The 17,989-nt window shown below is 41.2% G+C and overlaps 1 protein-coding gene across 10 annotated transcripts in view; it reads right to left on the bottom strand.

Moving 5' to 3' along the window:
* The window catches only part of LOC129726403 (uncharacterized), a 513,997-nt gene that overhangs the window by 10,660 nt on the left and 485,348 nt on the right, over positions 1 to 17,989 (bottom strand). For all 10 annotated transcript variants that reach the window (XM_055683104.1, XM_055683076.1, XM_055683040.1 and 7 more), the window contains one exon: positions 1 to 17,989. This exon is cut by the window's left edge and continues 10,660 nt beyond it; it is cut by the window's right edge and continues 15,963 nt beyond it. The gene's annotated coding sequence lies outside the window, so the exon portion shown is untranslated.

Here is a 17,989-nt window from a genome sequence, read left to right as displayed (position 1 = left end):
CGTCAGTGATGGTTTGAGGAGCCATTTGCAAGAGAGGTTAACTACCTCTTATTTTTATCGATAAAGGGGTCAAAATCAACGCAGCGTACTACCTGGACACGGTTTTGAATAAAAATGTTCTGCTTCAAGCTGAACTATTGTTTGAAGACGATTACTACTGCTTCCAGCAAGATGGCGCCCCATCCCACACCGCAAAGTTTGTTCAGGCGTGGTGTGAGGAAAGCTTGACCGATTTTATTTCGAAGAATGAATGGCCTCCGTCGTCTCCGGATCTGAACCCACTGGATTATTTCGTGTGGGGATACATGATGTCGAAGCTGAACGACTATAAAATAACAAATTTGGAGCAATTCAAGCGAGTTATCACGAAAATCGGGGACGAGATGCCGATGGAGCACTTGCGCGCAGCTTGCGACGACTTTCCGAGACGTCTGATGCTGGTTCGATCAGAGAAAGGTGGTGTAATTCCGAGATATCGTCTGTGAAGTATCTTTATGAGTTGCTGAATAAAGCTATGAAAGCCAGATTCAGATTTTCTTCTTATTCTTTGAAATTTTGAAATTCTCTTGTGTGACCGGACTTTTTTGTCACCCTGTAACATCAAGCTTAACTATTGAGGTGACGAGACATCTTGCAGCCTACAAATCCTTTGAACTTTGTGCTCCACTTTGTTGGAAAAGCCATTCACAGATCAAAGCCAGATGAAGACCCTATCTCGCCCAAACGCAATCACCCAATTAGCCTCCTCTGCGCTCTTTCCAAGCTATTCAAGAACCTAAAAACCTAAATTAATCCACCTAGCGGTCAGACCCAGCCTTTCTCATTCATACTTTTATTTGTAAAAACAGATTTACTAAATGGAACCATATTTGGCAGGTGAATGTTTTGAGTGGTAACAAATACCTCAGATCTCAGGCAACATTTTGGATATTGTTTTTGGCACATTTTGCATGTGTAGGATAAGTACAACGATACACCGTGCCCCAGTGCTGAGTCGAGAAAATTTCCAGTTCAAAAAGATCCTCGACATAAATATATCAATCAAAGCAGGTATAGTTTTAAATAGTCTTTGAATTTCTTTTTTTCCATAACTTTTGAGCCACATATCAAATTGTTATGAAGTTTGTTATTTGTAAGTTTGAGAGATGACTCGTTCGTATGACACTAGTTATGTTCAAATAAGTCATGTGAAATAATAGACTTTCATTGTTTTATTAACAATTTAATCAGTGGTGGGCACCGCTAACCGAAAATTTAGCGACGCTAATCGCTAAGTCGCTAACCGGAAAATTTAGCTCGATAAGCGCTAAACGCTAAACGCTAAACCCACATTAGCGGAACTTTCGCTAATCGCTAATCGCTAACTATTTAATATGTAAATAGTCATATCGCTATATTTATTGCTCGTGTTTTGTAAGATTTGGACCACTTTGATCTGTTTTGGTTAAACAAACGAAAACAATTACTTTTAAAGCTATTTACAGTAAGAGGTTCAAGAAACGGTATTCATATTTGATTTTGTAAAAACAAGAATAACAAAAGTTATTTAGCTTGCATTGAAAATAGATACTCTTAGGAATGTTTTCATAAAAATTCAATTATTATCTGAATCGAAAAAGTAGAACCAAAGTTGTCATAATTTCAAGCGCATTGCAATTTACCAAAGTTCTTGGTGTGCCGAAAATTCAATCTAGACCTTGTGCTTGCTCTTCAAAATGCTCCTGTGGCTTGTACGATAACTGAAACTCCATTCTAGGGTAAAAAAACTGACAAAAGTAACTTTCGCAGTAAAGTATGTTCATCTTTCGAAACAATTTACGTACGCCATCAGCAATTCAGTTTTTCTGAATATTTCTATTGTCGCTTGTCTACAAAATTTAGCGAATAAGCGATTAGCGTTTCGAAGGCCAAAATTTTAGCGACGCTAACAGTTTCGCTAACCAGCTCAAAAATTAGCGAAATCGCTAAATCGCTAACTGGATTTTAGCGTCGCTAATTAGCGAATTAGCGGATTAGCGGAATGGTGCCCACCACTGAATTTAATACATAACGGTGGCTTAAGTTCAATTATAATCAAATGAAAAGGGAACGTATAGGGCAGCCAAACTTTGAAACCACGTATTGAAGCATAATTCATCAGTTTTCTCTCAACTAGCCCGCTCATCTGATAATAATACTGATCAAATCGGTTGTGCAGTTTTTGAGATAATGAAGTTTCGTGATTTTCACATTTTAGTACTTTACAGAGGAAGTTACAGTCCGATTACAGTAAAATTCGATAGGGTGTTACGAGGCAGCTAGACTTATTAGTTGACACTAATTCTGTGGAAATCGGGTCAACCATCTCTGAGAAAAGTGAGTGAGTTCAAGTAGTCTTTGGAATATGTTCCTTTTCATAGCTGGATTTCACATTTTTAAACATAACAGGCAAAGGAATAGTCCGATTGCAAAACAAATCAATAGGGTCTTATGGGGCAACTAGACCCTCCATTTGAAACTGATTTTATGAAAATTGGTGCAGCCATCTCTGAGAAACATGAGTGAGATTAAACAGTCTTCGAAACACGTTTCTTGTCATAACTTTTGAACCACAAATTCAATCTTTATGAAATTCAAAAGTTAAAGGTTTTTCAGGTAGCCCGTTCATTTGAAATCAATTTTGTTTAAATCGGTTGTGTAGTTTCTGAGATAATGATGTTTCATGATTTTTACATTTTTTAACATAACCTCTAAACTAAAAATCCGATTACAATGAAATTTAATAGGGTCTTATGGGACAAAGAGACCTTTCATTTGCAAATAATTTCATGAAAATCGGTCCAGCCATCTCTGAGAAAAGTGAGTGAGAATAAAAATCTGCACATACACACACACACATACACCCACACACACATACAGAAAATGCTCAGCTCGTCGAGCTGAGTCGAGTGATGTATGCCATTCGGCCCTTTGGAGCACTTTTATACTTTCGGTTTTGCAAGTGATTGCTATACCTTTCTAGGAGAAATACAAAAACCTCGGCTGTTGGATTTTGCCGACTTCCATAACATCTTTCTTAAGGAATAGTTTGGTTTCCGCAAAAGCTACTCCACAGTTCACCAACTTGTGCGTGTCGCGGACATCATCAGGCGGAATAAAGCTGTCGCTAAAACAGCTGTTGCATGTTCGACAATGTCTGGCATGATGGCTTGATCTGCAAGCTGCAGCGATTCCCCTTTCCAATTTTAATGGTGAAGATTATCCAGACTTTGAATAAATTGAAGATGCAAAGAAGTTCGTTTTTTTTTTCAAGTATCGTTGTTGTCCAGTATCGGAACCACGCAATATCGTGTTGCTGTTCCTGGGGTAATGGTTTGGATATTCTTCTCGCGCTCCTTTGCAGGCATGAGAATGGAAAAGGATGGAGTTCTAAAATTTGTATTAACCGTTTTATTCTATAGCTAAGTTATAAATATCCACGCCCTTTTTCAAATTTCATCATTCTCTTAGTTTCGTGATGTGATATTATGACGATTATTCCGTATATCGTAGGAATGTACGAGAAATTAACCTCTCATTTTGTGTTAGCAAGCAGCAGAGTTGGGCTGATATTGAGTGTAGCACTCTCAACCATGACACAAAATATATCACGCTGTTCCGTGTTGCACCCGAGGCTGAATTCTATCGGGTTGGCTACCAGTGAGTTTGATGAAAAACAACTTTTGTAATTCTACGTCCAGGCTATGTTTGTGTACATATGCATATGTTGTGTACATATGCATATAGCTTCAATGTATTAAAAGAAACCCCAGATCTTTACGAAAATCCTAAACTTTCCACTTTTTTTCTAGCGAAACAATCCTTAAATTGGTTGTGAAATGGTGACAATAAACCGTGGAAAACAATAATAATAACAGTTTGTATAACAATTCATGACAAAAGAACATAAATTCGGAAATCTCTCGCAAAATGAATAAATACGGAAAAAAGACATAGGCACTTTGAGGGGAATAATTATAATAATAATTTACAAGCTTAAGCTTAAATAATACAGCGCTGAAAGAGGGCCATATTTTTTGAAAAAATAAAAATCTTCTACGCATATGCCTTAACGTTAATCTACTCGGAGATTTTCCACTTCAAAGTTTCTTGGATACTCTTCTTAGAGTGGCTCTAACCTCGAGTGTATTCCACCTCGAGCAATTCACTTAGTTTCATATGAAAACTGAGAAATTTTTTTTACTAGATACAGCTTCTGTGTGTCTGAATGAATATTTAAATTATCATTCTGGAAGCAAAAATTTTCAAAAGTAGTACTGTTTTTAAAGTATTTTGATGTTTTCTCTCTAAAACAGGTTGTTAACATTATCATTCTCTTAGCTCAAAGTGAATGTTTTTGACCGTTTCACAGTTTGTGCTCCGACATCAACTCTTAATCAGCTTCAAATTTCGATAAATTTCAATTTATTGAAGAGTATCCAAGAAATTTCAAAGTTGAATAACCCCGAGGAGAATAACGTTGAGGCATATGCGTAAAAGAATTTTTTACATCAAATGTAGCCCTCTCTCAGCCCCTGAAACACTCCTAGCAAGAAACCACCGTGTATATTGGCGTTCAAAAGAGTACAATAAATTTCGTGAAATATTTCAACTGAGTGCGAAATATTCCACACAAGCAAAGCTAGGAGTAATTGCCCAAATCCACTGTACAGCAACGCAAAACCGAAATATTTAAGAACGAACAAGTTGAAGAAATTCCCCGAAAAAAAAATCTGTATGACAAGCAATCCGCGCTCGTGGCTAAAAAAGTTATTCTTTCATCATCACTGGCACAATCAGCAAGAAAATTCTTCAGAAAGAGTGCCTATAAAAACCGGTTGTTGCCTTTCAGCAAACACCGCAATGGAAATGTTTCATTTTTGCTGGATCTGACATCAATAATGTCAATATTGTACCAAATCTCTTCATCCCTTCCAATTAATCTGAGATTCGGGCCAGCCCCCTGAGGGATATTGGGTTCTGAGGAAGCGACCGCTTTCTGAAAAGAGTGGGAGGATAAAAATGCCAAACATTTCCAACAAATCTGGACTAGAGCTGCCAGCAACGCTACTGAGAATACTTTTGAATAAACAGTCACACTTGATGTTTGTACTTTTTGTTCCAATTTTCGTGTGTCCAGATTATAATGAACTTAATATGGAACTCAAACCAAAATCCTGTACACGTCTATGGGCAGTTGCGTTCGAGCTTTAAAGACATAGCATCTGGAACCGCAAACCAGCAAATGCGAAGCATTTGGCACGGTTATCCAAAACCAAGTGGCTACAGGTGAGAGGCATTTGTAATTCACCCCGCAGCTAAAAGCATTAACGACTCTTCTGCCGGCCTCGATTCAAGGTCAGTTAATTTCAATTCCCTGGGTTTCGAAACGAAAATAGCAAACATACCGGAAACGAAATGCACTAGCATTATGTTTGCGAATATCCACTGTTGAAAAGCCATTCGGGCACTGAGAGCCTTCTAAAATTACTCAGCTTCAGTATTGCTGTGCTGAGGCATCGTTCGCATTCCAATCCTATTAAATTAGTGATCCCATAGTTTCTACGGCAGGAGTTGGCAAGAGGTCGAGTCGATGGATGGGGTGTTGAAAGGTTGGATCTTGGTAAAACCCCGGCCGGCAAGTATTTCTATTCCTAGAGTGCAAAATTCCGGTCCCGGCGCACTCGAAATTCTCACTGTTTTCAAGTATATCTCATGTCCACTCGGACCTAGGAGTATGGCTGAGCAAAATTTTGCATCCAACATGTGCATGTGATCTTGTAGGGACTTTTTTCGTGCTGGCTGCAGCATATGACCTGGCAAAGAGGACAAACGGGTTGCCGAAGCGAGATTAGGCGTATGTCTTGGCTGACCTCTACTCAGGTTCAGACCGAACGTTTGTGGGTGCTATGAGGAATGCCGTGTGGGAAGCAGATTTATTTTCGGAATGTCGCAAAGGTGAGTCTCAGGAGTACTCTCAAAAACCGAACTTTCACATTGAATTACAAAGCTACAAAAAAGCTTTTTCTGGGTACAAAGTCGTGCGTACACATTGCTATTTTTATTGAATTAAACTGAAAGAGCAATTTGTAAATTTTTGATTTACTTTTTTGACCTCTGTCTTTAACTGTCGGCTCTACCCGTTCCGTTGCCGATCACTAATCCTGTTATTTAAGGGAGTGTTAGCCTTACCAGCTGTTCCAGAGATTCCTAGCATATTAAAATTCGCTGGTCCTTCCGCCAAGCAAGGATAAATTTTCGGAAACGCTCGGTCGGTCGCTATGTCACAAACAGTCTGAAGCGTCTGAAGACGACCGTTCCGACACGAGACGTAGGTACACCCAAAATAACAACAACAGCAGGTGAGATAAGACAGACAAAATGCCGCTAGGCACGTTTTCCTTCCGGCGCGAGAAGAACCACCACGTGGTTGGACTTTACGTGCGGGCGTATGTGTGTACGTGCTTGTGTATATCCGCCCAGCAGCGTCTCCGTTCCGCTCTGTGGTGCTGCGACGGTCCTTCGCTAGCTGAGGGCTTCGTCTAACAGGAAAATATTTCGGTGGTTCCGGTTTCTGTGCAAATATTTTCCCCGGATGAATAGCAGAAATCCCAAAGAATGGAACCTCGTTTGCGGGCGAAAGCTTTTTCAGCCTACTGCGACGACGATGTGTTACCAAGTGCGGTACAATTTAGGTTAGGTGAGTGAATGTGTCAATAACCGGGGAGGAGGGGCAAAACCAAACCTGGATTATGAGTGAAGGCGGTTAATTAGGTGGATGGAATGATTCTTGACAGATTCCGGCGAGAGCAGAATGTTGCTGTTAAATTCGGTTTCAAAATGGATGTGTGTATTTAGGTTAAAATTTTGGTTTTCGAAATGGAATTGTTCTCGTGACTTTTATGTTTTTGTACGGTTGAATACTCTAGCGTTTGTAGAAAAATATAAATTTATATTCATGTCGTTTTCATTTTTTTTGTTTCATAAATAGTATATCATTCCGCGAGCAAGACAGCTTTCGACATGTTTTACGATTCCGTTTTTATGAGCCTTCTCCGCATTCATTCACGCCAATTCATGCATCGCTCACTTCTCACCCTGAACCCCGGTGATACATTATGTCAATTACATCGAAACATTATACATCTGCGTTCTAGGCGCCCCCTGGAAAAGTAGAGAAACTCAACGAGACTCTTACTGCTGCTTGTTCCAATTTCAATTATCCCCTTCGGGAAGGTAAACCTGAAAGAGAAAGTGTTGCCAACCGATTCCGTTTATCGTACCACTTTACAACCACACTCGGCGACTCTGACCAAGCGTATCGCCAACACCCGATGAAGGATAGTCCGAAAACAATCAGACCATTCTTTTGTGCCATCCGAAACTAATTCCACGATGAATAATTCATTACACGTAACGCCCGGTCGGGACAACTCCGAACTTCCCTTTACTTGGACCGGGAGACTTGGGTGGCCATACCAGTGTGACGACTATGCGCGCCAGTTATGGTATTTATTTCAGAAGGACGCGAAAAGGTGTATGGGTAATTTATTGCCCCCGGGCGGAGTCCATTTCGGAAAGGAAGGACGCGAGCCTCGGAAGCCGGCCGGCCGGACTTCGAGCGGAGAAAATGATGAAAGGTGTACCGCCATGATGGATAGTTAATTCATGAGACAATTTATGGTTGCTATCTTGGTCTAAAATTATGTTTAGAAATGAAATTACAATTATTTTTTTATTTTTAACAGAGAACAGCAAGTGCGTCACTTTGAAAGCATTGGTTTATTATGACGTTGATCATATAGTTTTCGGTTATTCTGCTATTGAAGCAGATTTGTGATTGAGGAAAACGCTTTCATGACATCTGTTTAGGTTTTTACTTTATTGTTTTTTATGTTCTCTGATCCAAATTTTGACACCCTTGATATATCAATACGCTTGTACATGCATAAAATGAATGGTGTTGAGTGAAATCAGGGCAGTTTACTTAACTTTTAAATCCTAGATAACGAATGTGTAGTAAATAAAAGCCCCTAATACTCTACCAAAGACTGATGGATCGATGTTAAGTCTTATGTAATGTCTAAGTCTCTAGTTTAGATCTTGAAATACTACAAACCCACCGAGACTGAATTAGTAAACCACTAAGATTTAAAAAAACTTGAAACAAGTCGCTTCAGAGGCATCACCAGCTACATTCGATCAAAGATCCGTTTCAATTTAAAAAATAAATAAATAAATGAATAAAATAAAGAAGAGCTCGCGTTCGATGATCATGGATTTGGTTCAAGCTTGAAAAACTGCTTTTTTTATCACGACAACGCTCTGCCATATGTTGCGCGATCATTTAGAAACTACACGCAAAAGTTGAAGTCTTGTACAATCATTGTGTCTTCCCGATTCGCACAAATGTTGCACAGAAATCGCACAATAAATGTGTGAAACGCATAACGCAACAGTTGTACTGCGAATACATTGACATAGATTGAAATCAGAATATGTATCATATACCGACACTTTATTTCTCACATCGAGTGTATAAGTGACTGCTCTTTCTCTCTTGCTCGTAGATTTTACATGCACGTGCGACGAGACTAGATACGTCACATATAATGTGCAGGTTGCTCTTTCGCTTCTTTTTCGGTTCGGGTTGCGACGCGCAAGACGATGTCTCGTCGCTTCACGAAATGAGCGAGACACCCGTGCTGTACATACTAGATGCCAGTGTTGTTAGTCTCACTCATACTGTCGATGCGTGCTTGCTGCTATCAAAGGAAATGCATGAAGAAGAAAAAGTATCTCGAAGGCGTGTGTGCAAAAGACTTGTAAAGCGTAACATATGTCTCGTCCTCAAGCAGAAAGGAGGAGAAAGGTTTTACTTCTCGCTCGCTTTGCAATGCTGCTTGATACCAGTTGAAACTGTTTAGGTGTAGTAGTTTGGAGCTACCAAATACATTGGAGCAACGCTAGAGCATTAATTGCGTTATGCCCAACACGCAATCATTGTACTGGTTCCGAATTACATCAACAATTGCGCTAAAAACGCACAATTTTGTACTGGTTTCGCACCATACAACTTTTGCGTGTACTTGGACAATACTGGGAAGTTTTTAGGCCTAGGACCTGCTACATTTGGAGTCCCATCTATAAAGCAAAATCTTTCAGAACTTACTAAAAAAACCCCGTGTATTCCAAAAAACAATCTCTGTGTTAAAATAAACACGAATTGAAGGATCCAACTTATCGAAACAGTCTATTGTGAATACTCTATTCACAATAATCATGTGGCCGTAATAGAAAAAGATATTTTGTCAATCCATTGTTACCAGATTGGTTTACCATTTACACGCTCTGCCAATAGATTATTGAGCCTTAGCAACGCGTTAAAGTTTCTTCTCCACCACCAAGAAGATCGGTCCTGGAAGTTCTGCAAGTAGAGCCTTATTTGCGTTGGGAGGGATCTCAAAATTCCACGAAGCTCAATAACTCCAATTACAAAACCTGCAAGTTCCGGACCAAAGCGGTACCAACCCAGAAAGATATGTGGACTTGCGAGAAAAAACGGCCCTCACGCAACACTAGAAGGTGAGGACGGTGAAACCATAGCGGGCGCAGTGGCTGGTTCTTTGGCGGCATGGATTGAATGCGATGAAAAAGCTCGTGCAACGATTCTGTTGCTGCAGGAGGAGCATCAATTTGAAGTTATTCAAGCAAACATCAAAAGAAGCGTGGGCAGCAATGACCAAACGATCACACGAACGTCATTCTATCCACTAGAGTTTCTCTCCTCTAACGAATGTGTTTGACGCGGTAGACGGAAGAGGACGTCTTGGACGAGTACCTCACGAGAATGGAGAATCTTTACAAGAAACTGTGTAGGAGAGGACCTGAAAGAAGATACCATGGTAGCCTGCGTCCTGCGAGGATTTCCGAATTCTTTGAGCTCGTTAGCTACTGAGAACGTCCGGGAGTGATTGCTGGACGAAACAAGCAGGCAAAACGTCACCGCGGCAAACTTTTCGATCATTCAATACGGTGCTAGTTCACATAAAATGTCCAATAACGATTTCTTCATGGACATCAGGCCAGCTACAGGTGAAGTAGAGTTGGCTGACGAGCGTGTAGTGGCGGTCACTGTACTGGCACTGGTGTTACTAACACACGAGGCATCGGCAGTTTGGGCATCGCGAACCGGATGTGCTCGAAATACTCATGAAGAAAGAGCTTGCCACTGAGATTTCTGTGGCAGATTGCGAATTGCTGTGGCTTTCTTCCCCAAAACCACCTACAACGGTTAGACCTCATCCACTCGGACGTATATGGATCATTGGAGATACTCTCGATGAGTGGGTTTCGTTACTTTGTTGCTTTTGTGGATTATCACAGTCGCTACTGTACTGTTTTCTTTTAACGGAAAAAGTCGAAGTCGCTAACCGGATCGTGGAGTACTGCAATTACGTCCATATACAGTTCGGAATGTATCCCAAGCGTATCAGGTCAGGTTTATCTGCAGAGGGGTGAATTCGAGCGATGGAGTTCTACCGCAATGTTCTCCGCAGCGAAGTGGAGTGACGGAGCAACGCAACCAATACATTATCGACACGTTTCAAGTCGGTGCATGTTGTTGGGTGCGGGAAAGGTGGCGAGATTCTGGAATTACCGCAACGGCGGTATATCAAAAAACCCACCTTTTTTCGCGTGCTGTGGAGATCACACCTTACGAGCTTTGGTGGGGGCACACCAGCCGAATGTCTCGCATCTGATCGTGTTCGGGTGCAGAGCGTTTCTTCATGTACCTAAGAAGAAGCGTAGCGAACTCCAGAACAAGTCAAAAGAAATGACGTTCGTTGAATATTTCACAAAGCCTACAGATTCATTAATCTGGCCTCTAACAGGTTGGTGGTTAGTCGAGACGTTCGTTTTATTGAGGAGGAGTTGGTGCAATCCGGTACTGACGTTCTCAAGCTAGGACGAGAAGTCGCCTGAAAACCTTCTACAATCGTTATCCTGGGGAGTTCTGATTCTAGTGTTCTACAGGCGTTACCGTCTAAGGCAGCAGAGGATTCCAAAGTCCTACAGAAGAATGAAAGAGACAACGAAGATGAAAACTGACCATTGAAGCACTCCCAGGGGCCGTCAGCTGTAAGTCGAAAATTGAGTAGTCACATGACGTAAACTGAAGCTCACCCATGGCTTCATTCAGAAGGCTGACATTGCGGCAGTTCCTGTCTATACAAAAACAGAGCTACAACTGAATCAATAAATCTTAACTTTGTCTGATTACGAAGCCAGATGCACAGATTAGTGTCTAGTTGCTCGGACGGAAGGGTAATGCTCGGCTGTTTCAGACTAGATAGTGCAAACCTCGAGGTTTTTTCGGACACAGCTTTGATTACACTGGGATCCAACAACGGTTACATAATCTCCTTCGGCGGCGGTGCGATTTGCTCTACGGGCGATAAGATAGCAAGCCTGCGTTGCCCCAAAGACAAGTTCATTGAAGTATGCCAAGAACTTCTCTGAATCGAGAAGCTGATAAACATTAGAGCAACCAAAGTATCATCCGGAAACAAAAGAGTGACATCCGGCCACAGCGAAGATATAAGCACGTGGGCACTAAATTCTAGTTAACTAACGACCTGGTATTAAAAAGTGTGCTACCAACAATGGTTGCGAATTGTCCGACGACGTTCAAGTGTGTCAAGGCTACGTAATCGATAGAGATCAGAATGCGGAGGGAGGTATTCCGGATCAAACTAGGGTAGATTGCGAAATGCAAATCGAACAAATTTTATAATGACACTACCTATCCATGGACACCAAGATGGCTGATAGGGAATCCAAATCATGCTGCAGTTTCTAATAATGGTCGTGGTCGTAATGAACAAAGCCCTTTCAGACAGTTAGGATTTTTGTAGTCACGGCCGATTTTCGTAATAATTTCCAATTGTTGATTCGCTTCCGATTTTATAGTTGGAATAATGCAAATGAGAAGTAAAAATGGTATCAAGTAAAGTGGTATCAAGGTCGTACATACAGTCAACTCTTCGGCTCAAGTCCATCAATGCGGCATTCGAAGATGATCGGGCTTAAATTATGGTGGAATGCCAGTTTCGATGATAACATTTGCTTGTAAACGGAAACAGTCATTAGTTGTACGGACTACTAAATAAAACTTTAAATCTTGCAAAACTGGCAATCAACCTATAATAGTGGCATAGCATCATTGACTAAAATCGCGAAAAGTAAAAGCCCCATGCTGCTACCTTGCGGAACATACATTAGTGAACTCCCGATAGATTAGTGAATTTCACCGAAGCACAAAAACCAAGATTCACACGTAAAATCCTATCACATAAGGACGACCTCAGCAATTTGAGGAACGGACGGGATGCTTTCTAGGGCGCTCCTTGTCCCATGTTTGAGGTATACCTTGATGTGAATTCCAGTAGGTTTATATAAGCTTAGCAGCTCGGCTTAAATCCATGCTGCGTGGTGGAAATGCAATTCTCAGGAGGTACAATAAAGTATAATATCTATAACTAGAATCTCGAACAGTTTAGAACCCGCTGAAAGATTAGTGATGCCACGTCATATCAGAGGCAACGTACAATATCGTCTGACCAACTGATGTCTAAGGCAACTGTCCTTGGTGCGATATCAAAATCGTCATTAAAAAACAAAAGCTTAGTTTTGGGAGGAAGATCTGTAATACAACAAAATCCAGTAATGCATCAATTTTGTAGCTTACCGAGAACTGGTAATCCGAAGTACCTTCATTTCCCGTAAACACATCAACATGACCAATCGAAGTGACCATGTTCTTATCAACAGGCGGTGCTTCTTCATCAATTACGTCGGATCAGAGCACTTTCTAATGGTTAATAATTAGAGCCTAAAGTTGTTAATTGTACAGAGCAATTCTCGATGAAACCAGGCCAGCAGATGCACAAGGTCTTTCAAATTTCATATAAATGTACATAGGTATTAGAAATAGAGAAAAAAATGATAATGCCATTTTTCTTTGATCGAATTTGTTGACCCCTCGGTCACCAAGGGGTGAAATAGTTTCTAGAAAAGTGGAATTTTCAGCAATTCTTGATGATTTATCTGAGCTATATCTCTGAAATTTGTAATGGAACCTGCAACAAGTAACACTTTTCTGTAAAGAGGAATGATAGGGCTTTCATTTGGAATGATCAGAATGTTGGCCACTATGTTGAATTTGGCCGCCATATTGGATTTCTGATGAAAAATGCAATTTTGGGCGTGTTTGCAACTACCGATTTTCAATGTGAGACCAGCATTGGAAAGCTGAGAAAAAATGCTATAAGATGCAAGAAAAAAATTAGGTGAGAATCAGTGTTAACCTACCAATTGAACGAATTTTTCGAACGCAGTTTCAAAATATCCTATGCATTCCGTAGTAGCCTGAGACCAAGTGGATGCGTATAACATGCCATATCAATATATATTGTAATCAGTTGAATATGCAACTAGTACGCACTATTTTCATTGTTATTAGTTATAATAATATATGCATCATGCTCGATGTTAGATATTATTTTTTTTATTTTAATATTTATTTCTGTTCTTTTTTGTGAGTTATTTTTACTCTCGAAGCAAATTGAATATTGTTAAGTATTGATTACGGCATGGAAATTCCACTCTACATACATGTGAAAATTGTTTTTCTTTAACGGGATATGGGTGAAGTTATATTAGTGTGAACGTACACTTTTAAAATGTAGGAAAAGATTTATTTTTAAAAATAGAACAATATGGTGAAGCAACAATAGGTATATACAGAATTATGGTCTAAAAAGGAGAATCAGGGTTTTGTGATGTGAAACTCCTTTGTCACAGTAGTTGATTGGATAAAGAATAATAATTTGCTATGTATAATAGTGAGATTGAATCTCATTTTGAATCGTCACACTATAATTTTCAGCGAAATCTGCATACACAATGGCTTCATTCGGGTTAAGATTGGCAATTATGTGGATTCAAAAAAACTATACGATATAGTGTTAAGCTTCATTTTATTCATGGCAATTTACCTTAAAGACAGAGAATGAGCTAAGCATTGTTTCAATGCAGGGCCGGATTTAGACGCTGTGGGGCCCGGGGCAAATTTGTTTGTGAGGCCCTCTTTTCTTAAAAGATTTAGAGGTATCGTTCTGGAAGGTGACGAGCAAAAAAAAAGGTCGCCCTAGGACTGGGGGGCCCCTTCAATCGGGAGGCCTGGGGCATTTGCCCCCCCTCAAATCCGGGCCTGTTTCAATGAACAATTTATCGCATTTCAAAAAATAATATTGGAGGGAAGAGTTCCTACATAGGGCTACTACGTTGATTGCACGGAATGCATGGATTAATTCAAAACTTTGTTTGGAAAATTCATTCAAATGGCAGGTTAATACTGATGCTCACCTCATTTTTTTCTTGCATCTCATATCATTTTTTTGGATATTATCGCCGTCAAAACCCTCACGTGGGGCAAACGTGGATTCTGACCATTATCTACTGATGATTTAAATGCGATTTTTGCTGTCAACAACATTTACTACTGTCGCTCACCACGGTATAATCTGGAGCAACTTAACCCTATCCCCGCGGAGAGAAATCAGTTTTATATCGAAATGACATTCAAACTCTTATATGTTAGTTGATGTCATATAGCATCACCCGCGGGGAATGGGTTAAGCTTCCTGAAGTCGGCACTAAGTATGCACGATGACCACTTAGAGCAAGGGTTTCGAAATCTTTTTCAAGCCAAAATATTTGGCGGAGCACCTGCATTGGTAATTCAATGAATAAATTGATTCTGAAATGCAGGTTGGTTAGCAAACACTTTGACTACAGTGTAAATCAAGGCACTGCTGTGACCTGTCGCCTCTAGCGAGGACGTTCCTATCTTAACCTCCTCGGGGTTCTGGGATACGAGAACCTTAGTGCAGATCAGGTCCCAACCTCGGCGGGAATCTCGGTCGTATGCTAACTTAGAAGAATGTCTGTAATCGCCTATTTGGTCAGTGTTAAACAGCGTCTGATTCGGAGCGGACGGCTGAACTAATATCCTACTACGAACAACTCAGTCGTAAATACGAATCGAAACTGTTGGTATGACCCAGAAAAACAAAAAGAGACAATGACTGTAAAATCGTTACTTGGAATATCAGTAAGATACTCGAACCAACACGTGTGGACATATTGAACAGAGAACAACGAAATGTGGAGGTGGAAGACACAGTCATCCAGGATGTGCGATCGCCGAACACGGGAGATCGTTAGTTCCGAGCAGTAGATCCTACCGCGGAGATAACTTTCAAATACTTCATCTACTACAATGGCAACAACAGAGATAAACGAGGCGTCAATTTCGTCATGTAAGGAAAACCAATCAAGCGTGTAATTAGTTGGAGGTTGAAGCCCCATCAGTGACCACTTATGCGTGTTTAGAATCAAGGGTAGACTCTTCAATTACAACCTGAACAGTACGCACCGACAAGAGACAAATCCGCTGATTTAAAACAAGGTTCAAAGGTTCTTTTCGAAAAAACATGCAGAGAGTTTCCAAAACATGATAGAAATATCGTCACCTGAGACACAAACGCACATGTGGATAGGATTAGTTCTTGCGGTTAGTGTTTGCACGGTGGTGTCAGCAAAATGTGTGACACGCCAAATGAGGAATACGTATTGAGAGTCTAGAGCAGCTAAAAAGCGTCTTCACCAACACAAGAACGATCTCTTGTGGAAGCTGACGTACGGTTCTAGGCACGACACTAGAGGGTTTTACAAAGTAGTCAACGATACTCGGAACTGCACTACACCAATCCCTGCCAAATGCAACGACACGGAAGGGAATCTGATAACCAGTGAGGCACTGGCAGTCATGCGATGAAAACAACATTTGCAGGTTTAACGGCGACGAGGAAAGAGCTGTCTGACAGAAAAAAAACTTCTTCTGCAATTGGTTTTAATTTTGATCAAAAACACAGCGCAGCACTTGCAAATACTTCGCGGAGCTCCAGGTGCTCCGCGCAACACGATTGAAGAATCCCTGCTCTAGAGGACTACTGGAATAATGTCAAAGCAGCCACTAACAGAGCGGCGAAACGTGTTATTGGGTTCGTTGAGAAATTTTGACGCTACGACTGTTTCGACGAGGAGAGTCAGTCAATTTTAGACAAGAAGAATGTAATGTGGGCATTAATGCTGCAGCAAAGGGCTCCTCAAAATATGGAGCGATACAAACAGATACAAAGACAGCAGACCTGTTTCTCTCGAGAGCCTGTCTTTTTCGGAATCTGGGATATAGAACATCTACCAAAATAGTGGAAGAAGGTAATCATATCACAGACAAACAGACGAAATTATTTTCGTGGATCAAAATAACGGTCAATTCAAACGTTTTTCAGTTGTGCGGAATAATACCGTCGCAGCGGTGGTACTCAGTTGACAGCTATCGCGAGCCGTGCTGCCAAAACAGCAGAAAGGTTGAAAATTTATCTTTTGTGGTCCAGTAGGTGTCGCACAAGTTAGTAGGAACCGTGTTTTTTTAGAATTTTGTACGAAGTGGTACGTCTGTTCGTCTGTGGTAATATGCCTAATTTAACGAAAAGGGCGACGAGCAGAGATGTAGGAACTCACGATTCTCAACGTAGCCTACAATGCTTCTGCGAATTATTTTATTTATTTGGCATTCCGTCATAATGACATGGCCTGATTTACAAAGATTCTCCAATTCACTCGGTTTTTAGCTGCCGCTTTCCAATCCCTGGGACACCGTATACTCTCTGCCAGATCTAGCTCCACCTTGTCTACCCATCTTGCCCGCTGCGCCCCTGGTCGTCTTCTTCCTACCGGATTCGAGGCAAATGCCATTTTTGCAGAGTAGTTGTCCGGCATTCTTGCAACATGCCCTGCCCAGCGTATCCGTCCAGCTTTAGCCACCTTTTGAATACTGCGTTTACCGTAGAGTTGCGCGAGCTCATGGTTCATTCTTCGCCTCCATATTCCGTTCTCCTGCAGGCCGTCAAAGATCGTCCTTAGTACTCGTCGTTCGCAAACTCCGAGCACTCGCAGGTCCTCCTCGAGCATTGCACACGTTTCATGCCCGTAGAAAAAAACCTTTTGTATGAGCGTTTTGTACAGGTTACGGGGGCTCAGTCTGTTCGACCCCAATTGCTTGTGGAGCCCATAGTAGGCACGACTTCCGCTGATAATACGCCTCCGGATCTCTCGGCTGGTATCATTGTCCTCAGTAACCAGTGAGCCAATATAGACAAACTCATCGACTACGTTGAACTCATCGCCGTCGACCGTAATGCTACTGCCTAGGCGTTTTCGGTCGGCTTCGGTTCCGCCGGCTAGCATATACTTCGTTTTAGACGTATTTATCTGCAACCCAATCCTCGCTGCTTCGCGTTTTAGTCTGGTGTACTGTTCTGCCACCGCCGCAGTTGTGTTGTTGACTGTATTTGTTGAAAATCGTACTCCGCGTGTTGATGTCCGATCGATTCATTACACCCTGTAGCGCAATGTTGATAAAACAATGGTTAGCAAGGAAGTTTGTGGGAAGTTATCAGGTCGGTTTTGTGGATAGGGGATTGAAAACGGATCAATTCTCCAAGCTGCGGCAAATCTTCCAAAAGTGTCACGAAATCGAGGCGCCACGCATCGGAGTACAGAAGAAAGGCGATAATCCGGTTAAAAGGCTTTCCAGAAATAACTATCCTGGCATCAGACACCACTAAAGTATTGCGAGAAGAAAGGCTAAATCGAATCGAGAGCGACCTGTAAGAGATGAGACGTCTGGAATCAAGGTTAAAGAACTTCACAAGCCCTAGGTAAAGTAAGTAGCTTTACTTTTACGAAATAAAAGTTTGTCAAATTGCAACAGACTTGGTTCGTTTTCTGGTACGCGCTGTTCCGGGTTTTGGTACAAGAGATAACGCGTTTACCTTTT

The sequence above is a fragment of the Wyeomyia smithii genome, chromosome 1 (genome assembly GCF_029784165.1).
Source record: "Wyeomyia smithii strain HCP4-BCI-WySm-NY-G18 chromosome 1, ASM2978416v1, whole genome shotgun sequence".
In the NCBI taxonomy this organism is placed as follows: domain Eukaryota; kingdom Metazoa; phylum Arthropoda; class Insecta; order Diptera; family Culicidae; genus Wyeomyia; species Wyeomyia smithii.
This window is presented reverse-complemented; position numbering and strand designations above follow the sequence as displayed.